Below are 27,373 nucleotides of genomic sequence, written 5' to 3'. Positions count from 1 at the left end.
GCAACAGGTCAGCAATGATCCTGACTAGGAGTGGAAGCAAGACTTTTACTTTTTCACATATGGCCAGTTTTTTTTCAGATAGCTTTTCCAACAAAAGTTTACTCAGGTTATCTTTACCTGATATTATAATTAGTTTTATTAACTGAAACATTGAAAAATGATGACAGAATTTTATTATTTGTTTGAAATATTAATGGTTAAGTTAGTAGTTAGCAGGAGTAGAACTGATAGCATGGCATACTTAGCATTTGCTTTAAGCATTTTGGAGCTCATTAGTAAAGTTACTAGAAGCCCTGACTCAGAATAAGGTTTTTAGGGCTGGGTGCAACAAAAGGAAAGGCAGGTACTTTAAGAGATCAACACATGGCATGAGGTAGTTCAAATGTTTCACCCAAATTAGATGTAAATTACAGAGCAGAGAATGGTTTAAGTGTTGACAACAGGAAGATGGAAGGACCACATCTGACAGTTTTAATAATACTGTTAGCTCATAACTACAGTTTGTTCAGAAAGTCCAAAACACCCCAGTCCTATGACGTCAGTGCTATGGGTTGGCAAATTAACACCATTACTCATAACTCTTGATGCAGGAACAAGTTCCAACACAGAGTCGTCCATCGATACCTTCACATGTTTACTGTTACAGTTTCTTTCCCTTGTCGGGATTATCCAATCAGAAGCTCAAAACGTGCTTCCCATGGCATAAAATGCAGCCAGGTAATACTTAGTGCTAACAACGGTTGTAATGCTTCATAAAATACAGATGTTAGGAGCAAAATTTTTATTATCTGATGGTTTTAGGCCATTTTGGTCGTTCCTGAGAAATATTTCAGTGAAATAACAATGCAGTACTTTCATCAATTGTGATGTCTGCTTCAGGGATTTGCTGGTTTTAATTAGATCTCTTTCTTCTACCAGCGGAACACAGCTCAAACATTATCAAAAAATATTTCTAAAGTGTTTTGAGATTTTCTTCAGATATCTTAAACACAGTTTTATTAAACTAAACTATTGTTAGTCTACAGGCAGTGCTGATCAGCAGTATGCTCCAGACGGAGGTAATAACAGTAATCTGATCACCCAGTGTTAAATCAATCATGCAGTTGTTTCACGACAGCAGAAAACGGGACTTGGAATCACATTTCATAATAAAACAGGATAATTTACATAAAGCCTTGGTGGTGTTGCTAAAGCCAACTTACTGCTCAACTGTATTTGACTTTATGTTTGTTCCCTTATCTGTTAGGCAAAGATGTCAAAAAGGGAGTAAAAGTCAAGAATTAGGATTAATTAAAGCTTAAAGAAACAAAAAAAGTAATGATTCGAAAAAAGTTTGCATCTTTGCAGTGTTTTTGTTTGTGGTTTTGTTTTTGTCTAGAAAGAACTGTTGAATGAAAATCTACCCATTTAAAACAATATTACCACTATCAAGTTGTTGTGAAATTGAAGTTGTTTTCCAACTGTGTCAAACAGTTTTACACCAAATATAACTATGCTGAACACCTACTATATTAAGTTTACTTCTGATGTGCTGATGACCAGTAACAGCCAAATACCAAAACCAGTTTCAAGCCGTGGCTAAATACATACTCCTCCATGGCAAAAGAGCTGTTAAGATAATAAAATAACCAAAATGTTTTGATTTAGTTTGCCAAAACATCCACAAAATGAGTTTCAGGAGAAGAAATGTTTTGCAGGTTTGTGTGGAAAGTTGAATTTAACTGGGTTTATTGCTTCCCTACAATAAAGGAATTGTAGTTTTGTCAGTGTACTACCTCTTAAACTCCTCTCCCAGAACTAGAAATGACACAGCAAATGAATGTCACAAGGGCATTCCTCAAAAAAAAAACAAAGAGGCGAAGCAATGTAGGAACAAAAGCACAGACTTAAGTTAAGACCTACTGTTTAAAATGTGGGACTCTTAAGGCCTTGCAGAAACCTTGCAACATAAAGCACATTTTTGACAATGTTTTCCCTTTATACAAAGAATTGTAACATCAGCAAATACCTAAGAATAATATGAATATTTATGAGGTAAAATAATACAATGACAAAATGCTCATTAGCTACATCTGATCTATATAGTACGTCATTTGTAAAATAGAAAATCTTACATACTTTTCTTTTCTTTTTTTTTTACAGTTTTTACTCCAGTGACTTTTATTTTGTATGCTAAATAAACAAAACATAAAAATAATAGCTAATATTTCATTTAGTTTGTGGAATTTCCTTCCTAATATATGTGTCTGAGCAAATATCCTCTATAATACTAAGACGATTATCTAATTATCTCATTATCTAATTCTGAGTAATTTAATTTTAATCATTACTTTTAGCCTGTCACTGTATATAACCATAAATTTCTGCTTAAAATAACTGTAAGTATACACCAGAGTAGAGAAGTTTTGAGTTTGATTCCATTGTTCAGTTGTTGTGAAACTCCTACCTGTCCTAGTGACTCGAGGGCCTCTGGCCAGATGTGCAGGGCGCTCCACCGGCAGAGAGGGCCGGAGCCTCTGGGATCCCACTTCCTCTTTTACGTGTCACTCAAACATGCTCCTTAAACAGACAAAAGAGAGCCAGACAGAAAATAAACATTTGTTTCACTGAGGATGTTAGAAAATAGCAGATATGCTGGGAGGAAACATTTTTTTTAACACTCTTGTAATCTCTAAGCCATACGGGAGGAAATATTTCTTAAAGAGTAACAAACAGTTCATGGCAAGAGGCGTGTAAAGTGTTCCACACATGCAATGCACCAAACCGCATTCTTCACCTAAAAAAAAACAAAACAGAGTTCCTCACTGTGCACAACCTATAACACTTACTATGGTGAAATTAGTCTTAATGTCCCCAACTATGTTTCCATATATCAGAACTTAATCTTCAGCTCCATAATCTTCCACTCAAAAATGTCTATATACTGACTTTGCAAAGTCATACATTGCCAGTTAAACTCAGTGTCATCTCATAAATGCATCATCCTCAATCATTCTACAACCACCCAAAGGTCAAACCAAACTGGAGACATTTGGACGGCTTCAAAAAGGAAAAGAAAAATGCACATTGAATGTCAAAAGGAGGCAGTGGCGGAGAGAAATATGGATAGGCTGTTGATAAATTCCCAGAGCTGCTCACTTCACCGGATTAATCTGCTATTTTGGTAAAATCCACAGAGATGAGATGAGAGTGAGAATAATACAGCATGGGTTTCTGTGCATGTGCATCTCTGTAGCCTTAATTCTGGCCTCTGGCCTACTTTAAAGCCAAGTCTTCATCCTTGTCCACTGGGACTTCATACTGCCTGTCTGCGTACAGTAAGAGTGTATTAGCTTTGTATTACAAGAGCAGCCATAGCATAAATCTCTTTCTGCCAGCCTACACACTCCTGCAATAGTGGCAGTAAGAAGGATGTGCTGCAGTGCAGGTTTGCATCAGCTCATGAAGGATTCTGACCACCGAAGGTGTCAGTCTCTTTTATCCTGGGTGACTCATCACTACTTACCTAACTTTGTCTTTTTCTCAATCGTGCTTCTAAAGTCTTTCTTTTCAAGCCTCTACTTTCTGCACAAAAACACAATGAGACGTAATACATCCGCAAATTGGTAGAAAAACGAGTAAAAGCTTCTAGAAATACTCTTGAAATTCCCAAAACAGACACAAAATAAACCTACAGAGCCATACCCAACACTGAAACGCAAATAGCAAATCATCTGTGTCTTTGCTTTGCCTGCACTGTAAACCTCTTCCTGTCCTCATTTCTAACTTATCTCATGCTGTAGGAGTGTGAAATGTCACCACAGGCACAAAGACTAAGAGCAGACAAAATGAAACATATACGGTTTCATAGCTCTTTGCTTAAGCTACCGTTAAGGAAATGAAACTTTAAATCAAATTCACTCTTAATACTAAAAGACGTCTTTCCACCTGTGTTTAATTAAGTTTCTATCCAGCAGTGCAGCAAAGGCGGAAACTTCGAGTCAGAGATGCATCATACATGAAATATTACCCAACATTGCATCCAAGCAGTCAGTTGCAATATATTATGTATTTTCACTCCTATACTAAAGCACCAATGAGAAGCTTCACATTAGATACCAACTTCATCGTCACATAGCAAAATTTTCTCTGTCACCTTAACTTTTTCTAACAAGTATCCAAAATATTATTACACACATAGTTTGAAGACCTGGCTTTCCACTTCAGTTGGTTGACTCAGAAAAAGCAATGGACAAGCTCATGAACAATAGTCCCATAAGATCATGAGATATACATACAGTACATAATAAAAATCACATTTAAACACAAAACTTTGTCTTTTGGTCTTTATTTTTCAGTACTATACTTTTATTTAACATTCTCACTTCTTTTTTCTTCACAGTTGTTCAGCTATACACTAAGAACGTACATATGTAAATCAAAAGGGTGGCTCTAACCACCTCTTACTGCCGCTTCAATCTCAGTTTTACATAATGGTCCCTATTAATAATCCAAAAGTCCAACAGTCTCCTCTTTTTCTCAGCTCTCTTTTCATTCACTCTGGGTCCACGTAGTTCCTGTCATGAATCCAAGAGGCCAATGACTGAGGCAGAAAAACAAATGCAGTAATAAGGAGGGGTTCACTGGCAGACAAATGAAAAAGAAAATCATGCCTTTCTTCACACAAGAAAACACAACCACCCTGGGCAAAAATTAAAGCATGACTTACTATTAGCACCTTTAAAGACAAAACTGCCTTCTAAATGTATAGGTGCTACAAAGCCTGTCTGATTCTGAACACGGTTAGAAGACTTTGTTCTGGACCATCTAAAAGGTAGCGTGGGTAGAACTAAACCCAAACAAGTAGTCAAATTAATCTCTCCCAATTCGCAGAGCTCAGAGCGAACCGTCTGAGCAATCAGTGGAGTCCAAGGCTTTATCCAAACTGTTTCACAGAAAAAGCCACCAGGGAGATATATTAAAGCTTTACATTCTCTGAGCAATGAACTGTTTGCAATTTGTGAGTGTTTGGTCCCCAGCCAAGATTTCTGTACGTGTTATGTGACTCTGCTTGTAGCTTATGTTGTAACAGAGGGAGTCCAAAGATGACATCTTTTGTATTTGCAAAAACAAACAGCGCTGCGCCAACCTTGGGCCAACTGGTCCCTCTTTTCTTTCAGTCAACCTCCTGCTCTATAAAAGCCCTCCTGCCTACAGTTCTGGAATAAAGGAAGGTGATGCAGAGGCTGTAGCACTACACACACACACACACACACACACACACACACACACGCACACACACACACACACAGCTGAAATTCATGCAAAACAGACATTGGAGGAAAGGCAACAAAAGATGACAATAACACTATTACAGGCAACTGTAGTCATAGCTCACCATTTCTGACAGATTTCCAGGGGAAGCCCGAGAAGGAAAACAGGAATACCAGGAATAGAGTGTATAGAAAACACACATGAAGCAGCTGGTTGTGTCTCAATGGACACTCCATAATAGACTTTTGTTTTTAAAAGGCGCAAGCAAGGCAGGTTGGAGTTTAGAAAATCCTTTACAAGTAAGCAAACACTTTTATAAGCTAGCCAGAGGGTAGTTTCTGTTTTGCATACAATACTCAACCACATAAAAGCATTTAGCAAAATCCCATCTGACCTGGAAAGATATTACTCACCAACTGTTTCTGGACACCGTTAGCTCATGTGACTGATTGACTGACTTTCATGTGATACATATTAAAATGCATCACATGAGACTGACATTCTCATGATACGTTCTCACACATTTGCCCAGAGCTAAAAATATATCTGGAGATGGGGTAAAATAACAACACAAAAAGCATCAACTAACTACTATTTCATTGATGTGTAACTTCAGTCTTAAACTCTTGTAAGGGTTAAAGTGGGGATGCAACAAGAAGCAACTCCTGACCGAAACCGATTTCGGTTTCTTCGAGCTCTAACCGGCTGATATTGATGTATGTGTTGCTATGCAAATGGAGTCAAGTCCATTTGCATAGCAACACGGCAGTTCAAAGTACTTAATGCAATAAAAACATAATACAGTAACAAATTATGAAACAAGCAATAAACATTACATTTTGTCAAATGCCATCATCAAAATCATCAAATAAACTTGCATTGATCTACTGATTTCTCTTTTTTTTATGAAACTCAAACAATACAAAGTATCTGCAGTTGTTTAATGTGTTTATAGCCTGATTCTTTTTAATATACTTAATATAACTGAAAATCAAATGTTTTCACCATCAGATCACTGATCAGATCCAATTAATAATTGAAAGTTAGTTTGAGCTATTGTGTTTTAAAGAAAAGAAATCAAATTATCCATTAACTTGAAGCCAGACATAATATACACATAAGCACACACCTAGACAGACGTTCACTGCTCTTGCTGCCCACACAGAATTTAGATTATAGTAGTTGAGATGCTAAAGCACTCAGAGAGTGTTATAATGACAGAAGAGAAACAGAAAAGGGAGGAAAATGTGAGTTTTATCACTACCGATACAGTCATTGCAGTAGTCAGCAATAATTGGTATGCTTTTCTAATACTGTGCAGTCCTACTTTGCATGGTAAAACATTTACTGTGTGCTTGTGGGACTGCATATTTACAATATGCCGAAGAAAATGGAGGCAGCAGAGGAAGAGGACGAATTAGGGAACAAAGGACATACAGAGGATAGATGAAAGGACAGAGTAACAGACAGAAAGACAGAGATCTAGTTCCTGTTTACAGAGAGCAGGGAACACAGGAAACAGAGCTTCAGGCCACTAGACCACTATGTGTGTAACCGTAAGCGACAAGATACACACCACACACACACACACACCCCTACTACCTTCAATTGTCTGTGTCCTGAGTGATTACACGAGCTAGATCAAGTCAGAAACTCTCCTATCTCTCTCGAGGTCCCTTGGTGACATCTGGAAACTTGTGATTTGTATTTGGTCCAAGTTCTGGCCAGCAGCCGTGTTAACAGGATCAGGCTTCAGAGCATGCACGCCCCCCAGCTGTGTGTTCAGAAGCTCCTGGCAACATTCCCAATGCAGAACTAAATTCTTCGTAGTTTTATGCAGTGAGATATCTCCTCTTCTGACTGACTCTTGGCAAAGTGTGAATTGAATAACTTTTTTGAACACTGTATTTTTTTTCTACATGAAAAGCACTAATTATATCAAACAGGGACGCAAAGAATCGACTTACGGTTAATTGTCAATTTATGGTATACAGTATTAAATTAAATTTAGCTAGCTCCACTCAATTAACTATAAATCCGTGTAGACCTTTCAGTGTTGTAGTGAGGCCACAATCCAGAAGAGGGCGCTTCTGGTCATCCTGAAGTAGAGTCAGATGTAAGAGAAGAAGATGGCGGAGAAACGGTCCAAATGGTGTCCAATACAGGATGCAAAGTGCACTTTATTCGCTTCCGTTTTGAAATATAAACACTCGACAAACTCCGTAAGTTTCACCTCTAGTAGCGCTCATACAGCGGTGCTGCATAGTCGAGCAGGGTCTACTTCCCAATCAAAAATTATTGATGTGCTAGAAAGGTGAGGATGTAATGACAGAGAAGTGCAGGGCATAACACGGAAAAATTGTAACATGGTGGAGAAAAACAAAATGCCAATAAGCACGATCGATTTTGAAGGGTTAACCCTAACCCTAACTTAATTAACTGATATCTTGCAACTCTTAATATTACATAATAGTTAATTAACTTCTAAATAGCATTGTCTTTTTTCTTAAAACAATAAAAAGTTGAAAACTGTTAAAACCAAGAAGGATTCAAGCTAAAGAAATATACAGAAAAGCCAAACTGAACCTCTAGCACCGACATTTTAACTACTCTGGAAGAAGCATACTTATTCACCATCTTAATTTTATATTTGCTGGCTCATTTCCACATACTTAGAGGAGTACCAGAATTACCCTTGCTGTGTGCTATGCACCCACCTCATGGGTAAAAAAAGCAACCTCATTTTGAGAACCACTGCATTTGAATCGTCTTATCTAAATCATTAAGTTGTCTGTTCTTGTGCGAGATGAAATCAGAACATTTTCCATCTTAACAGAGTCATCAAAAGCAGCAGGCATTTTCTACCTCTCTAAAAGTAGGCCACCAGCATTTTTGCAAATCAGATAACATCTGATGCCACATAACCGACAGGCACGGTACACCTCTAGCTTTAGTGTTTGGATTTGTCATGTGTCTTAAACTTACATCTCACCTACCATAGATAATGTAGTTTAAAAATAATTCAGTACATAATACAGAGCAGTAATTAGCAAATTTTATCAAGATAATTTGTGGAATTCATCACAATAATGATAAAAGTGATAAGATGTGTTAAAAACTCATGGCAGTCTTATTAGCAATAATATATTAGTTATATGGCTGTACCTACATGGCACTGCTGCCAAACCTTTGTACTAAAAAGTAATTTAATAGGTTACTTCAGCCCCAATTACATTTAGTGGTGCAACTTTTTAACTAAGCAGCACACATAAATACATGTACTTATTCATATTTTCAAATAACCCAACTGTAAAAATAATTCTAGCGTTATTCATAGTCTTTGCAAACATAATCAATTTGTGTTCATCCTTGTCAAAATAAAGTATAATTCTTATGATTAAAAAAATAACTTCACTATAAAGATAACTGCCTATTCAGATTTATTACTCAAACTTTTAGAAACTTAAATGGACAGGCTCTTCCTTTTTTCTCATTTGACTTCCTGTTTTATTATTACTCTGTGAAACACTTTGTTATGTTATCTGAAAATCAACATAAGGATTCCAGTAAATGAATAAAACCAGAGGAACATTAACATTGCCCCGCACCCCATGTGTTCTTTTTACTCAGACAAACATAACAACATGACATGAAGACATAATGACAAACCAATATTGTGTCACATTATCTGATTTGGTGCGAGGCCGTATTTCCAAAGACCGGCATTTAATAGCTTTTTGGTTGCTGCAAAATGAGCAATCAATAAGTGGATGACATCTAAATATACACATACAGCATGAAGATGAACTCGCACACGTTTCTAAAATCAGCTGGTGATATTAGAATTTCATTTAAGCAGCTCCATCATGAGATCAATAACCCACGTCACTACACACACACACACCCCTCGTCACACTAGATAAACTCCAATAAGCTTCCATTGTGCCTTCTAAATGTTCAGCAATAACTTGAGCTTAAAGACTTCAGGTAAAACCCCTCTGTGAGCTCCTGGCATGACTAATCTGGCCATCCTCCTTTAAATCTAGCCTTGCTAAGAAATCTAGCCTGATTAAGAACTTAGAGATTTTCTTTCTGTCCTATCCTATTATGTCTCTGTATTCCCCAGGTTTAATACGACTAGATCCACGCACTGTTAAAAAATGCCTGTGGTGCTCAGTTTCTTTTTGCACATATTGTCAAATTTAAAACGTAAATGAAAACGAAATGAAACTTGTGCAGTTTCATTTCCTGCCTCAGGGTGCCTGCAAATACAATGATTCATCAAGTCACGCAGCTCCCTGCTTCGGCTTGCATTTACATTAACAATATTTTTTAACTTGGTTGAAATTACAAGAATTTAGCCCAACACTCGACATTCTAAACAAATCGATCCGAAACAAACTGCTGGATTATTTACATGGAGCTTAGTGCCGTGTGTAAGGCTTGCAGACACTTGCCAATTATAGACCAAATAGCTTTCTTGTGACATACTCTGATAGCGTCATTGGATGGAGAAGGAGTAGGGTGAATAGAATAAGCAGCCACCAATGAGAATGCAAAACCTTGCATGTGTGAGAAGGAACCCAAAATAAAAAAACATACTGAAAGCACGGCGAAAAGTCTGATGGATAAACCCCGTCCCCCTTGAAAAGTTAATGTAACAGATTTGATAAAGACGTCCTGGTGGTAATTTGCAGATTGACCTCTACAAACAAACAAAATAGCTGAGAAGTACTTCCTAATCATTCCATCATACTCCATTGTTGACAATTGCAGCACAACAGCTGTATTGGTTTGATTAAAATCCCTCAGGCAAGTCAAGGATTGGGTTTAGAATGTTATCTAGTTTTGTACAGCCCTCATATTATGAATGAGTGAATGTACAGATTCTTGTAGACAAACAGATGAAAGGCTTATTTTTCAAGACACTACAAAATAGGTCACGTCTGTTAAATCTTACATGTTTAAATAAATCAACAGAAGCGAGGCAAGAGTTTATTTAAGGTTTTATTGCCCTGTGTGCCAATTCAGATATTATTTTTATTTTACTCGGCCATTTTTGGTATAGAGACGTAAATAGCAAGAATATGGGGGGGTGCAGGATCATAAAAGCTAACGACGAAAACACTGACAGTCATGTATATCAAAGGAAATGTCAGGGACAGACGAAAGAAATAAAAATGTACAAAGGTCGTGATTGTTATGTATCGTCTGCAGGTTTCTTTATGAGATATTTTGCTGTGGAGTTCAACCATAAAATATTTTTAAAAGGGAAATTTAGCTTTCTTTTATAAAATGTTTAAAAAACAGATTATTTCTTATGTACATAATGTTTCAGTTGTTCTGTTATATTTATGAAACTTGAATCATGGTAAATATGAAAGAATAAAAAACCTCTTTGGATTTTTTCCAATTGCTTTGTTTGCTCCATACTTACTAAATATGTTAATGAATGGAGTTAGGTGGGTCAAAGTGGAATTTAGAAAAATAAAAATTGAAATGGTGAAATTTGCGAAAATAAAGTTGATTTCATAGGCCCCTACATGACCCTGAAAACACCAGCCTCACTGTGGATGGATGAAGTCAAATAAAGGGCAATCATGAAAAAAAAAAGTTTCGACTGAGGAGGACAAAGAAAAAATGTACACTACATGTTAAAAAAAAAAAATTAGAAAACCATGGATTCTTCCATTGTTCACGACTTTGTGTTGGTCTATCAGAGACAGTCTAACAGGCATTGAAAATATTCACCAGAACTTAAAGTTAACAAATCTTATGAGCTTTTGTGGTTGTTAAACCATAACAGACTGAGACAGACAGCTAGAAAAAATAAGCAGCCACAGACTCCAGTAGTCTAATAGGAAAAGAATGTGAAATTGAAAACAAAAAGGAACCTGCTGTTAACATGAACAATTAAACTAAACCTAAACATGTTCTGATTCAGAATTAAGAAAGATTTATCTGGCTGAGAAAATACGGGGTCGATATCCTGCTGCTCCGTCTCTTCCTGGCCTGGCCACTCTGACCCAAATCCCCCCCTCTGGCAGATTACACATACAACACAAACACACACACACACACACTCTCTCTCTCTCTCTCTCTTCAGAGATAAATGATCACATAGCAACTTGTGGCTTGGTGGAAATGCAATTCCTCATGGGCTAGCATGCAAAACAATGGATGTGCTGTTCTGCAGTCCATCAGTCAGGACTAACTGTTGATATGGCTATCCATGTGACCGAGCCAGAACAACTCTACTCAAAGAGTCCTCAGAGACACAAACACACCGTCACTTAAAGTAGCAGGATGGCAGCCGATAAGAACTTGAGATGGATGGCTGTGTGCATCCCTGCTGCAACTTTATCAGGGTCACCAAAAGACGGATGACTCACTCTGACAAAGTATGGAGCTGCACAGCAGGTTCTGTCCTTTTAGCCCAAAACATAATACGTTGCTCATCTTCAAGTGATATTGGAAAGTCACAAGTACTTTCTATTTCTGTTTGGGATGGAAATTTTGCCTTAAGGCACACTTGACTGATCCCTCTTCTGTTTTTTCCCCCCTGAACTAAAAATAGTTTACAATGAAATACATTTTTTAGGTGATTAGCGAGTAATTAAGTCATCCTGGAAAAGCCAACACAAGCTAAGCTGCCTGTGGCAATGCTTCGTGCTTCATTACAGCTATGAATTGCTTGTTTAAAATTTTAAACAGAGATGAACAATTGAATTACACATTTTTTTCATTGCATTAACTTAATTTTTTGTTTTGTTTTACAAAAAGAAATAAAATAAACAGTGACGTGTTAATGGATAAATGGGGATGATATATTCTATTTCTACTGAAGAACCTGCGCTTTTTTCTTTAATGAAATATAGTCATTTAAAAAAGGCAAACACAGCAAAGGAAAAAAAACTACTGTGAAAAATTGGCTTAGCACAGATGTACCTGTACAAAAACATTTAAAAAGTAGGGATGCAGATATAAAAAATAAGGCAGCTATCAATAACCAATATTATTTTTGCTCACATGGTCGATGACTGATATTTACAGATAGTATTATATACAGTATATGTATTTTCCTACTCACTGAGACCGAAAAACGATCAGCAATGCTGACACTGCTTCTTTGCTTCAGTTAAACTTCCCACAATCCTTTGCTGTATCACAATCTAACCAAACAATCATGACCAAATACCACATAACATAACAGAGTCCTGAAACACAAATGGCAACAAGATGAAAAAAAAACATCAGTTATTAATATCAACCCAGTTTAGACAGCTCACAGGAGGCACCGCCACTATCTCTCCATTCATTTCCTATGGAACTTGTGCAGCAAGGCGACAATCGCTTCCTCTCCTGCAGCCAAACAAAGTTTGTCCATGGAAAAATTTTAAGTTTCACACTTAGACACAGTGCACTGCACATCTAAGTGTGTAGACGTGCACACACAGCCTTGAAATGCGACACAAGAAAGTTGAAAAATGTTGAACTTTGGTCGCTGTCGTCACTATCGCATCCCGTGTGTCAAACATCGGCCAATGCCAATGATAAAGTCGATATGTTGTGCACCCCTAATGAATTAGTAAGCAAAATACAAGATGTGGAGACTGACATACAAAATAAAGACTAAATTAGGAACAATGATGATCCACAAATATCTGAAGAAATAAGTGTGTTGATAAATCATGCAGGCTTTGTTCTGTTTGTTTTTTTGTTGCTTTTTTATAGGAATGTTTACTAAAGAACTAAAATCTGTGAATTGACAATGTCAAGTGTGTTATGTGAATAGGTGATAAACAGTTGCAAAACTGAAAATTTATTTGTTTACTTGCTGATATTTGTCTTCAAAAAAGAAATCTCCTGGACAAGTCTTGAAAGTTGACTTCCAAACAGTAAAGATGCGTCAGATCCAAGTATCCCTTCTGATTTAAGTCACTGTTTAAATGTATAAAGTCGAAAGCCTTGTCTCACATATAAAATAGTCTGCATAAAATAATAGCTCCCTTTGATAAAAAAAAAATCACTGCTTTTGAGAATCTAAAAAACTGTAGTAATCTAATTATAGTTGACTATTCCCTTTCCAGTTATGAAAGTAAAACACAATACATTATAAATCAGACAGCATTTTAAAGTTATTTTCTCTGATCAACAGATTTTGTCCTGTGGTTTAGTTGTGTAGTAAACATATCAGACACAGTGTGAGCTGACAGGCTCTGTTGGTCTATTTTATGTGAATATTTTTAATTTTGTTTAGAGTCTTGTTTTTTTTAACTAGACAAAACTGAAGTTAGGAAACTTCAGTTTTTAAATGTGCTTTACAAATAAATTGTATTGTATATCCATTTATACCTATTTATGAATGTATTAAGATACCCTTTTAGTATGTTACTAAGACATTTCATTTTTAGTAAAGAAAGTGTTTTTGTAAATTAATTTATTATAAACAACTATAGGGTGAGATAAACCAAGAACAACAATGCTAAAAAAAAAATATGAAAAGTAGGTCTAAGGGAGCCAACCACTTCCATGTTTATTGGGACTGCCAAGTAATTAAAACCATATTGGGAAGAGTTCCACAAACACATTGAAAATATATTCAATGTAAAAATTCCATTCAAATGTGAAACATTGTACTTGGGCAACTTACAACTGGACACATGGACCAATAAAGACAAAAAACTGCTGGCTATACTACTGGCAGCCGGTAAGAAAAGCATCACAAGAAAATGGCTAAAACCAGATCCACCCACTATTGATGAATGGATTGAAATTGTTTACCAGATTTATGCAATGGAAAAAATTTCTTTTTTCCTCCAAGTTGAAAAAGGAAAGTTTTATAAGATCTGGACCAATTGGACTGAGTATGTAAAACCGATTAGATCTGACTTCATTTGATTGTTCTTGAGAACTATGTGCCCTGCCCTTGTATATTCTTGTGGGTTTTATTGCTCGAGATGGTGCAATCCCCCATTATTGTTCAATTCTGTTTATTTTTGTTATTGTTTACAACAAAAATTAGTAATAGTCTGTAAAAGAAAATACCAGAAAGGCAGTATGGACAAAATCACTTGGACTCTCTGGTTGTATACTCATGTACGACCTTAAATGGGTAAAGCCGTAATCAACGAATGTGATGGAAATCTGTCTTTCTAAATAAAAAAATAATTACAAAAAAAAAAAAGGAAAAGTCATCAGAAATTTCAGCTCTTTTAAAGAAGATGAAAGATATATTCCTCCAGGTCAGGATGATATTTCCGTATTTGCCATGCAATCATCTCTTTATGAGTCAGCAGAATTTGGATATTTGCTTCTAATGTTGCCTGGAAGGAAAGAAAATCCAGGCATAAGAGTCAGCATAGAAAATAACATGTTCCTGTTGCCAGATGTTAAGTGCTGCATATAAAGACACATTAGTGGTGCAGGATCACAAAGATGAGAGCCAGGAACTAAACTGAACACAATGTTCAAGGTTACTCAAGGTGTTTTCAATAAACTGCGACAAATCTTATTTTTTTCTACTTTATCGAAGTGTTCAAGGTGACTCTTCAAGCTTTGTGTGATTCATACAAAGAACCTCAGGATCCAGCAAATCACAACTCACAGCAACGGTAAACTGAGGATTGGGATTGGTAAATCAATGGAAAAAACAGGCATGAAAACATTTATTTTCAATAATATTTGAAATCATCTTCCACTGTCAATACCTCTGGAACAGAACGTTTCTGTCCATGTTCTGATGTCCAAGTATTCCTCACAAAATAATTGTCTATGTAGGGTAAACTCAGAGTACAACCTCAAAATATCATCAAACCATTAACACTGGCAAAACTGCAAGCAAAAATTATTTCTAAATTTTAGTAACTTTCAAACAATATTCTATGTTCTGCTTTCTATTAATGATTTTGCTGAACATCAACCTTTTGCTCTTTTGTTGTGAGCAGCAATTTTTTTTTGTCTGAATGTAGAGCTACCGTTCAGCTACTTTGGCTCAGGTCACTTGGATGCTGTCTTTGAAAATGAAATTTTTGAGAGCAAAGCAACTGAAGTCCAGATAATTTTTGTTCAAATTTTAACTTACCTAATTATTCGTGCACATTTGTAATAATAAGTAAAGGGGGAAAAAACGTAAATATATATATAGCATATGCAAACATAGATACAACACTGATAAATTGTATTTACTATTTATAGTTGAGTTGCATTTACTCCACAAAGACACATAAGGAGCATGAATCAGTCAGCATTCACTCTGTTTGAGAACAGTGTCAACTTCTTGCTGTTAGATCAGTCATAATATTGTGACCATCATGGGAACTCAGACTGGCCAGGGACTATCCAGCCCCAGATTCAACTAACTGCAGCGCACTGTAGCGTAATTCAGAAAATTTAGCTAAAGTAAATCATCAATAGATCAGGTAAAGCTCACGCAGTGCCTCAGTGAGCTTTACCCAAACATGATCCTGTCACCAGTTACCATTATTTCTATGGACACTGAGCACTGGGAACAACCCGGACAGAGAAAGGGTTACGTAATGTTGGTTGATTTTAGATCAGTGTCAATTACAGATAAAGATCAGGGCTACTAATGAAATTTATTCCCAGTTATTTGCCCGTTATTGAGATAAAACTAGAACTTGGTGAAAGCCAAAACACCTGCTTTTTTAAAAGAAATTGTAAGTTTTTATGACAGTTATGTTAGTTTAAAAGTAAGTGTGCTTTTTGTTCAGAACAGTACTTCTTTTGAACAATTCTGATAATTGTAAAGTAACATTGGGAATCTAACTGAAGTCCATGTTATTGACTAATTAACTGGTATGGTTTACCAACAGACACGTCAACTCTTATCACCTTTACAATTTCTTTCAAAACAGTGTTACATCAAAACGAGGAATAGGTGCAACTTCACTTCATTGTATTGAATTAAAATTATGACAGGATAGGTCTGTACAGATTTATGTTAGTGATCTGAATAATTTCATATGTTTCAATTCTTTTGGCATTGAGTGGATTAATTCAGTTGTATATTTCTATGTACAGTAATTAGATATGACTTTAATCGTTTTGCATTGTTAGTGTCTTGAGATGACTTGTGAAATGGTGCTATATAAATTAACTGAACAGAAATAGGTCAAGAGTGGAACGGACACTCAAAGCACTATGACCAGACAAAACCCGGTCCACCATACAATAGGAACAGAATGCTGATACGCTGTTGTTGTCTTAATGCCACAGGTTTTTAAATCCTTGTGACATGTCACTGCAAATTCACCCTGTTGTATATATAACAAAGGAGCCTACATTATCTTTTAAAGAACACAAAAATGATAAAACATTACCCAACAAAGAGCGTCATATAATTTGGGGCCGCAGATTGTTTTTGTATATTGAGGAAGCTAAGAGATATTCCTGCTGAGTCTTAATCTAATATTAAACTATAAGTGTATCTTTTACCTTTAAATGAGCTCGTGATGCTTTTGCTATTTAACAACGTTGGGACACAGGCATCCAAGCAGAGAGCAGAAATAGCCCATTAAATCCTCCTCAGAGAAGAACCAATGCAGAAAACAAGAGACTGCAGCTAGGAAAAAAAAAACCTCTGCTGAATACTGCACTAAATCCTATTTCCTTATCGTTAAGCCTGCAGAAACTCTGTGTCCATCCAGCTGAGACACATCGAGTGTGACAGCCTCTGAATCATCTGTAAAGGCTCTATAGGCAGTTTAAATATTCTCTGCCGCAGCTTAGGTTTACTGCTCGTTTTTCCTCCTTCACAGCTACAACATTTTCCAACAAGGCTATTTAAGAGGAGTCAAAGTGCAACGAATAAGGCAGGAACAAGTGAGGTCACCACATGACATAACCCAAAGACCGTTCTCCTCCCACTCAGTTTAAAAAGCATGATCTCTTCGATGTAAATTAACCTTTACATGCAATTTTCAGGGAACATATGTGCTGAACACACACGTGTACTACCAGGATTTACGTGTTTGTGTTGGCCTTTAGCTGGTTCCAGTATGAGAGACGGCAGCACAGCACTGACAGGACTCCCTGGTGGCGCTGGCTGACCCACTTCGACGCAATACTATCCCTAATGTGACCTGCTGCAGAGCAAGAGGACACACACAGAGAAGCACACAAATACACACACAAAAAACATACCAACGAAGCCGCCTGCGTACAACTCCTAAAGGACGGCCAGCCAAAAAAAGTCCTAAATACTCTCTACGGTTTACTTTTTTCTCATACTTCTCCTCTGAAGATCATCAACTGAAGTACTATCTGATCCAGCTAAACTACCTATCTACATCCTGAGCGACCTCCTTTAAGATCTACAATTAATCCAGCCCGTCTGTTTTAAGTAGGGGAGCTGATATAACAAGATAAGCATCTTAGAACAACAAACAAGCCATCAAAGCATGTCTCTTTAATTGAAGAGAAATAAGACAAATCTATATTAAGCACTGAAATATCACAGTGGCCTGGGTTTAACCAATTAGGATGCGAAGTAATTTATGACCGCTTCTGCCGTTTCAGAGCTGAAGCAGTGTGTCAGAAAGGTGCGAGCTTCATATAACAGAGCAACACAGCGATACCTTAGAAGTAACTTCATATTTCATATGTTACTTGCAACATTTGTGTTAGTCGGGGAAATTCTCTCAGACTGCAGTGAAATCCACCGAAGTATCTATTTTGCAAAATGTACTACACCATATATGAAACATAATCATGGTAACAGTGCAAGCCGCTACCTTTCTCTGCCTGCTGCAGATACGCCAATTCCCACTCGTGTTCTGGAAAGTGAAAAAAATTCATAAGAAACATTTTTTATGAGTCTGTATATGTAGAAAATAAAGGATATTTTCAGATTGTAAAAATTAACTTGTATGTGTTAGGGGAAGATAAATGTGTGCCCACTCATGCATTATCGCTGTGTTGAGAAATACTTGTCCTTATATTCCCCAAAAAACATTTTCTTTTTACTTATATGCCCTTTATATGAACTACCACAGTGATGCAATTTGAGAGGATTACTGCTAAGTTCAGCCTCATCATTAGTATCACATCATTCTGACTGCTCAGAACTTTGTGACTGATTCTGACCTCCAGTTTTTGTAATGCTTTCTCTTCAAGAACTCCAACTTTTCCAAATCCAGAAAATCTGTTCCCTGATAGACAGAGGTTGAAGGATAAGACAAATCGCCTTTACTGTAGTCTGTTCAGCTTCCTGCTATCTGCTGAACGTCTCTCTCTTCTGCAGCTCTAATGAACTTTTGAACGGTCTCGGAGTATTGTAGAAAATAGTGTCATTTTAAACAGCTCCTTACATCTCTTTGAGACTTACGTGGTCATACTGAAAATGGATCTCATCAACTTTTCCTCATTCAGTGTCAGCAACCCCAGCACAAAGTTTGAGTTAATACTCAGGGTAGAACAAACCTCAACCAGTCACAAATCAGTTTCTCTGTGTATTTCTAATTCTATGAAAATATTTTCCAGCAGATTCCCCTGAATCCACTAACCAATGATGTAATGGGGATCGGCTTGAGGTTCTTATCCAAGTATTACTAACACGAATCTAGCTGACTTCACACAACTCCAGCTCTCTTATCAACCTCACTATTCATTTTTGACAACCTTGTGATTGTCTTTGCAAACAAGTATTGCTAACATGTATACAGCTTGGAGCAATTTTATTTATTTCTCTTACTCCAGAGTATTTTATGTTCAACAGCTGGGAACTTGACAGAGAGTATCTCATTTTACATAATGGAAGAAAGGCAAAAATAAAGTGCTATAAGGATTCAAATCACAAGTTGCTTTGAACACACTTAGGTTGGTTGTTCACCTGAACACAGCATCATAGAACAAGAGCTAGTAAAGAGAAGGCAGTTGATGATTTGAAGCATTTATAAAATACCACTGAAGTCTAACAACACCATTTTCTACTTACACTGCAAAAAAAATAATAAAATCGAAGTCCTATCCTGACCTAACAAATGTCTCAGTATATAAGACTTAAACATAGTGAGAAAACCTCATCATTCCATGTTTCGTCTCTCACACCAATACAGAAACTAAATGGTCTGACACCATCTTATTTAGAAAGTCCTAAATATAAAAAATTTCAGACAAGCAAAAAGGTGATTTGCCTTTCTGTGTAATCCTAATATATTTCCCAAGAAATTATAGAGAAACTTGAAGTTTCAAGTTACTTAATGAAACTTGCCACTTCCTATTGTGATGTTTGATCATTTTACCCAGTGCATGAAAGTGTTGCACTTTTGCTTACTGCCTTTTTTTTTTTTTTTTAGTAGTAGTCTGACAGGAAGCAGGCAGCGAGAAGAGGAAAAGACACTCAGTAAAGGAACTGAAGACAGGACTCAAACCCGGGACATCTGTGTCGAGGTCTATGGTCTCCGTATACGGTGGGCCACTCCAACCATTGCTCCACGCGACGCCCCACTCTTCTGCATATTGTTGATCCAAATGTCATAGTAATGCATTCTGGTTTTACTCTCATCAACTGACTCTTCAACAACAGCAGGAAATGATCAGTTTCACCTCCATTACGCAAAAAATATGTCACTGCTTTATTGGCTTTGCAACAGCCAACAAAAAACTACTATTTTGCTAAAATGTTTCAATAGCCATTGTTTTAAATAGGTTATTAGACTAACAAGAACATCAATCAGTTATAAAGATTAACTTAACATCTAAACAGTGTCTGGCAGTTTATAGTCTCAGTCGTGCTGTGCAGGGCAGATACCAAACGTCCAGTCAATAGAATAAACTTTTCTTAAGAGTTGTTCAGAGGAGCAATTGTGCTTCATGCTGGCAGGACTGCAGTTTTCAAAAGTGAATTGAGGGTAACCACACTGCTTTATCCATTAGGAAAAACTCAACCACTTTGCATTAGTGGGTTTAGTAGTATTCCAGAATGTATGCCAATACTAAGACTGCTGTGAAAGGCAAACCTTAACCAGCTTAATGAGCAGGGAGATCAGACAAACAGTCATCTAATGTGCTGAGAGCGGGTGTTTCTATTTTTTTTTAAAGAAAAGCTCAAATAAAGCAAACTAAATTAGACGTTTTGTATGTTCAAAGAGAAAGGCCCAAAGCCGTAGCCTCACTATAACAACAGAAACATGGCACAACATAAACATCGAGTGCTTGCACCCAAGTTTGCATATGTCAGCAGAATACTTTTTTTCCCTCAGATGATTAATCTATCACAGCAGTACAAGTACAGTTTTTAATAAGGAAATTACTGAACGTAAATCACCTGACTAATTAACATACAATTAGATTTAAAACCCCCAAAACCACTACTTCGCATACATTGACCAGCCATTTTATTAACTACACGTGTTTAATTAATGGAAATAGCAAATCACATAACAGTTCAACTCATATAGGCGTCTCAATGTGGTAATGCGGTTTAACTTCAAACCGAGTATTAGAACTAAGACGAAAGGGAGTTTAAATAACTTTAAATGTGGCATGGTAGGTGCCAGACAAACTGATCTGAGTATTTCAGGCACAGTCACAGTCAGAATGGTCCAAACGAGAGATGATATCCAATTGTAAGAGTTGTGTAGACAAAAACAACTTCTTGACATCTGATGTGAATATCTTGACTGTCTGACAAGATGGAAAGACAACAGTAGATCCAATAAGCTGTCATTACAACCAAGCTGCTGTATGTGGAATACCTTCACTAAGTATAAGACATTTGAATCTTGAAGCAGATGGGCTACAGCAGTTGAAAGACTACACCCGGTGTGAGAAAGAGGAAACTAAGGTTATAATTGAAACAGACTCACCAAAATTTGGCTTTACAGATTCAATAAATACTTCATGGTCCAATGTGTTTATTTTACTCAGGAACATTCAAAGGGCAGGAGTCTCTTGGTAGCCCTTAGTACCAGTTAAGCATTGTTTATACACCACAGTCTGCTAGCGCAGTGGTTCTCAAATGGGGGTACGCGTACCCCTGGGGGTACGTGGAGGTACTGCAGGGGGTACGTGAAGCTTTTCAAAATATCTTTAAAAAATCAGTAGGCTCCTCATAATAAGTCTTGGGAAAAATTATTTAGTAAAAAGTTTGATAAAATATAAATGTGTGTTCATGCACTGAATTTTATATTCAGTATTTAGTTTCAATATCCTTTAAAATAAAACTGACCCCCCCACCAAGTTAGTTTGACCCACGGACCCAGGGCACTCGTCAACGACCTGTCGTTATCATGATTACACTGTAACTATGGAGACGTGGCTAAAGCGTAGCAGCAATGCTGCTGAAAGTACAGATAAAGTGAAAAAGAAGGCACTGTACCTCTTTTTTATTCCAAAAATGTTTTGCCCGTGTCAGCGGGTACTTGACTAAAAATATATTTTTAAGGGGGTACATCACTGAAAAAAGTTTGAGAACCACTGCGCTAGCGTATTACTGCTGTCCATGACCATCCCTTTATGACTACAATGTATCCGTTTGATGGCGACATCTAGCAGGATGACGTTCCATGACACAAAGCAAAATCCTCTCAAATTGACTTCCTGAATGTGGTAATGATTTCACCGTGCTCCAGCTGCCTCCGCAGTCACCAGGTTTTAAACTGGTAGAGCAGCTATGGTAATTGGTGGAAATTCATGTCATCGATATGGATCAGGCAAATCTGCTGTCATTTCAATACAGAGCAAAATCTCTCAGAAATTATTGTGACAAATTGCTGAACCTATGTTCCAATACTAACTGGGTGTCCAGTCAGAACTGGACAGTCAAAAGTAACAAAGTGTACCTAATAAAGTGTCCATACTCACATTTAATTTAACAAACACATGTTAAATTACAATGTTAATTTGATGTGGTCATGTCAATTGAACAGCTTTTATTCTTTCGCTGAAAAGTTCTTTGGCTTTTATGTTCAGAAATCCATTACAATAAGCATGCTAGAGAACAGAGAGTACTTCTTCACAATTTGCTACTTTATGAATGGAATGAGCATTTTAAAAGGGAAAATGAGTGTTATTAAAAAGTACCACCTTGAAAGATGTGTTCACCAGATTCAAAACATACTGAATAGGTCCTTAACGCAGCTGTAGCAGGTTGCATTCCCAGACCAGGCTAGTGAGCAAATGTCTTCGTCTTCTCTTTTTGCCCTACTTCTTACCTGTCAACTGTCAAAAAGGAAACTAATGCTACAGTTTTGTAGGATAAAATTGTACCACCCAAAGATAACAAAATATAGCTTATTTGTAAGTTTCTGGGACAGAATGAAAGGGGAAAGCTTTACATCAAGTCTCGGTATCTATCCCAGCAATTCTTATCCGATTATAGCTGCTGTGAGCGATGGCAATGTAACAAAGATGGGTGACCTAAGTTTTGGTATGAGGTCCTGATGCATGTGTCTGTTTGCATGTGCGTTTAATCTGGCCGTAGTCTGGATGGAGGAACAATGGCATTCCTGTGCTCGGAGCTCCAGGTGGCTGTGGAAACTGAATCCTTAACCAAGCCTCCTGGCACACAGAGTCCTGAGAGAGCCGAATGCTGTTGCCTCCCTCCAAAGACATGGGCCAGAATAGAGCTATTGTTTCAAAGCCACCTCAGTGCAATAGGAGGACCAAATACATGCTCAACATTAGACTGAGTAGATATTAAAGTTTGTCATCTTTTACATGACAAACTGAAGCTAGGTGAAAGTGTGAGAACATACACATCTCAATGTCATACTTCACCATGTTAAAATCATTTGTTGAAAATAAAAAAAAAATCATTCTGAACCACCAATGGTGTTATTGCATAATCAATACAAAAATGAACACACACTTATACTGTACGTGCTAAATGAGCTACAAACCACATGTGACACACAGCCAGACTTTCACATCCTGTACATTTGACACCTTCATTTACCCAACCCCTCTGAAGAGGGGAAAAAAACCTGACATTATTCAGAAAGCTTAAATCAGTCATTGAACATCTGGACATACAAGCACTGCACATGTGCTGTGCCCTGGCTGCAGGGTTAACAAAAAGGCCAGGAAACACATCTACCGACTTCGACGGCCTTGAAATGAGGAACATGATTCATTTCCTTTCAATGCCTGACAGTCATGTTTTACCACAGTACTGAGCTCAGCTGTGGAGCCCTGAGGTGATATTTTGACACAGTCAGGACAAAAGCATTCATTTGGCTGAGTTAAGTTTGTTTCTATGTTGTTCAGCTTCCCCTCTCAGATTTCGGTTCAGACAAAATGTGTAAAAACATTTCCTTTTGGGCTCCACAATATGTTGCAACACCACTGCAAACGATATGCATTTTGCAATGAAGTCCTTGGACTGCCAAAAAATGTTAACTAATTATTTAGACTATGACTGTAATATATTTACTAACACTATATGTAAGTATAGTGTTAAGAAACTACAACTAAGTTGTTTCAAAGCTAAAACAGTAGATGTTGGGCAGAAGAAACTAGTTGTTGGTTTGGAAATAATTGATTAAACAAGCTAACATCACCCTCACAACACCTTGTTTAAAGATTCTCAGCAGAAAAGAGAGGAATTCACTCAAGATTTTTGTAGCTGTATATGGTGAGTCAAGCAGCTCTTAAAGGATGAAGTTACATCTGTTTTAGGTGGAGGTTGCTAAGAGAGTTATAGAAGCTTCTAAAAAAGGAATTTACCCTAGTATTATACTAAGAGACAAAACACCAGATATAAAATTGGCCTACAAATATGTGTGTGTCAGAAAAAAGAAGAAAATGACTATGGCTTGTGAGTGAGTAAAGTTGACCACAGTATAATTGTAGAACATATAATTCTGATTTCTTGTAAGCTTTAATTCCATATCTGAAATGTTTTTATCTTATAAAAGTGATTGTTTCCCAACTTAGACATGCAGCCAACTTTTGTTATTAAAAACATTTAGAAATAATCATCAGACAGATTTTTAAGAGTTTGCAAAAATGTTAAGAGTCCCAAAACATTTGAGTTATTTTTCTATCAGTTTTATTTAGCTCATAAAAAGCAGAAAGAGCCGATTTTCATACTTGGTAACCATGTATCATCACTGCCTTTGGGTATCTAAATATTACAACGGTTCTTTTGATTTCTCAGAGTCTTGTTGCACTAACTTAATTTACTTATTTTGTTTATTCTTGAGGGATGAAAGGTAATCACATTGATTAAGTTTATGTTTACATTAGAAAAGCACCAATCAATCATTATCATAGCCTCTGATCAGCAGGGGACACTGATGTTTCTTTTTATCATATTTATTGAATCAAAAGTAAAAATTCCCATAACTATTTGTCAATAAATACATGAAATAACAACAGATACTATTATGGACTTTGCTGACTTTAATAAAAGACTTTAATAAAAGTAAAAATAACAGATAAAAGGTTAAAGAATGCTTTTAATGAATGGGGATAAACTTGTAATTCTTTGACTTTCTGTTGGATTCAAACAACCACTTCTGTCAAAAAACTGGCAGATTATTATTTCTCTTTCATGTGTTACAAATTGACCAAACTCAGAATTAAAAATAAGTTTGCTTTAAGTTAAATTGCATTTAATTAAATTACAACGCTCGTCATGCTTTATTGTCACAAAAAGAGACTTAGAATTGAAAAAAAAACATTTCTAAGAGTAAAATGTCATCTTAGTGTGATTGTAAGCTGCAAACAAAGTAAGTTTAAGAAATTGGCTCATCAATCATTGTTCCAGACCTCAAATCGTGAGAACCTCTGGCACAGGGGATAAAAATATATATGCTCAACTTTTCCTCTCTTCTTAAGAGACATGTGAGAGCAAAATTAATTTGTTTCCTGTCAATCATACGTCTTCATCCTCTGCTCTGCATCCGTGACTCTCCTTGGATTGATGGCAAATCCATTTTCTTATCTCTTGAGATAATTACAGCATTGTTAATGCATGCTCACTAGAGCACAACCCTTCATTACACACATTCCCTGACATGTCAAGCTCTAACCACCCAAATCAACTCCAATAAAAGGTTCTCCAAGTGATTCATACCCTTAAAATGTGATCAAGCTAAACATTCTGATCACTTTTTCCCCCTTTTTATGCTGATCTGACCTCTAACAGAGCCCTAAACAAGAGGTCAAACTCTTCTTTAGGGTTCATCCTTCCAACCTGTAATGCAACACTTCAGCTCTAATGTTTCAGGGGGAGGGAAAATAGGAAACGACCACCAGGAAGAGTACACACACACACACACACACACACACATTCTGCATTGTAACAGCATAACGATCAACTTTGTGCATGTACTCCTTCCTTTTCTGCTCCTATTCATACACATGCAGACGGGGTAGGGCAGCAGTTAACTGTCACAGTCATCTGAATCAACCCTTACTAAAAGTTACTGCAGCGAAATGCGGCAAATGTGCGATTATTTTTTTAACCTGGCAGTGGCCCATTCCCCGCAAATCAGCACTCAAGGTTGAACACGAAACGCCAGATCTTAATGAGAAGTCTTCAGAACGATGGTTTTCTGCAAAAGCGTACAGTCCGAGAGAAGTATTTAGAGGTGTGTTCGCAGGAAAAGCAAGTGTGGAGACATAATGCGAGTTGTGAGGTGATAAACAGCGTGTTAAACGGCGAGTCGCATCACATCCCAGTTGCTCGGCTGCTTCTGTCAACAAGAACAGCCAGCCGAAGCCCCACTCCGCTGCCGCTGCTCCTGGATATCGTTAGAACCTCGCCGGCCAGCGGCGAAAACCAGCGGTGGAACATGAGGCTCCAAGAAACAACAACCGTAAAGGACGTGTTTCCACGCGTTTTGTTCGCTTACCTGTTGTGACGGGTCACGTCAATCTGCCGCCGTGGCGCAAAAGACCGCAGGCTAGCTCCGAGGCAGAAAACTGACGCTGATACGGTACAAAGTATCACCGCTAAGTTAGCGGGCTAGCTAGCTTAGCGAGCTAACGATGTGGGGAGAGTGGCTCCCTGACAACGGTCGAGACGAGCCAGGCACCTAAAAATTCAGCCAGTCTGCGCGTCTCTTCTTTTTTTTCTGGTCTAAAAGGACACCGTCCAGACTCAAAAATCGCTACAACATAATTAAATCCATTTGAGAAGGCTGGGAGTGTGAGTGTCAGTTCAGTCTTCAGTGCCTCTGCCGCGCCGTGAGCGCTGCTGTCTCTCTCCCGTGTGGACGTGCTGCCTCTGCCGCTGTCTGTCTGACTGGGAGATAGAAGCCCGGCTGGCTGCTGATGTGAAACACTAGCAGCATCTCTGCTCATCCCTCCCTTGGTTTCCTCAACCCGGAAGAAATACTTACAACTGATCCTATCCTCATATTACATAGATGGGTGTGAGATGGTAAAGATGCGCTTAATGCTGGATTTGATTAGTTAAATTATACCTGACTGACAAATAAGGAAAAACAAAAGAACAACTCTCTTCAGATTATGAATGATAGGGCTGAAGATTAGCTGCATGAGCAACAATAATGTGTCAGACAAAAAAAAAAAAAAAATCAGCAGTCACATCAAGCTCTTTCAAAACATGACATTATAAGGGAATATCCACATAAAGACTCTTATTATTATCAAGTCAAATCAAAGGGGTTGAAGGTAATGTTTATTTCTAATTAAATAAAAAAAAGCATTATAGGTGATCACCCCTAAATAAAAGCAGCATAATTAATAATGTGGAAAAGTATTTATCCCTTACAGATTCTTCTGTTCTGCTTTTTTTGTAATACTTCAGTGTTTCAGACTATCAAACAAATTTTCATATCAGACTAAGCATGACCAGAGTAATAAAATGTAGTTTCCAAATTTTAATACATTTCATTTCTTAAAGATGGGCCATGGGGTTATTATGCATTTTTCAGGCACATAGTTCTATTTTATGGTACAATCAGGTAACTGTGTTACCTTCAGTTGTTATAAAAATGCTGTATATCAAATACGACTTAAAAGAAATTTGACTTTGCCATGTAACACATTGAAACTGGCCTCTTTAAAAAGCTCATACTCTTTCCAACACTCTGCCTTCAGCATGTCATCCCAACAATGCTTCTTCATGATCCTGTTTACAGTCATTCTTTGGAGAGTTGGACTGAAAGTTGTTTGTTTGATG

The 27,373-nt window shown here is 37.2% G+C and overlaps 1 protein-coding gene across 1 annotated transcript in view; it reads right to left on the bottom strand.

Moving 5' to 3' along the window:
- Positions 1–26,528, bottom strand: part of galnt1 (polypeptide N-acetylgalactosaminyltransferase 1) — a 61,883-nt gene extending 35,355 nt beyond the window's left edge. Inside the window, exons 1-2 of the mRNA XM_023331086.1 lie at positions 26,079–26,528; positions 2,447–2,559 (exon numbers count right to left, since the gene is read on the bottom strand). The gene's annotated coding sequence lies outside the window, so the exon portion shown is untranslated. The remainder of the gene's footprint in view (positions 1–2,446; positions 2,560–26,078) is intronic.
- Between the last annotated feature and the right edge of the window lie 845 nt (positions 26,529–27,373).

The sequence above is a fragment of the Xiphophorus maculatus genome, chromosome 3 (assembly GCF_002775205.1).
Source record: "Xiphophorus maculatus strain JP 163 A chromosome 3, X_maculatus-5.0-male, whole genome shotgun sequence".
In the NCBI taxonomy this organism is placed as follows: domain Eukaryota; kingdom Metazoa; phylum Chordata; class Actinopteri; order Cyprinodontiformes; family Poeciliidae; genus Xiphophorus; species Xiphophorus maculatus.
The sequence above is the reverse complement of the archived record's forward strand: the minus strand, read 5'-3'. Positions and strand labels throughout refer to the sequence as shown.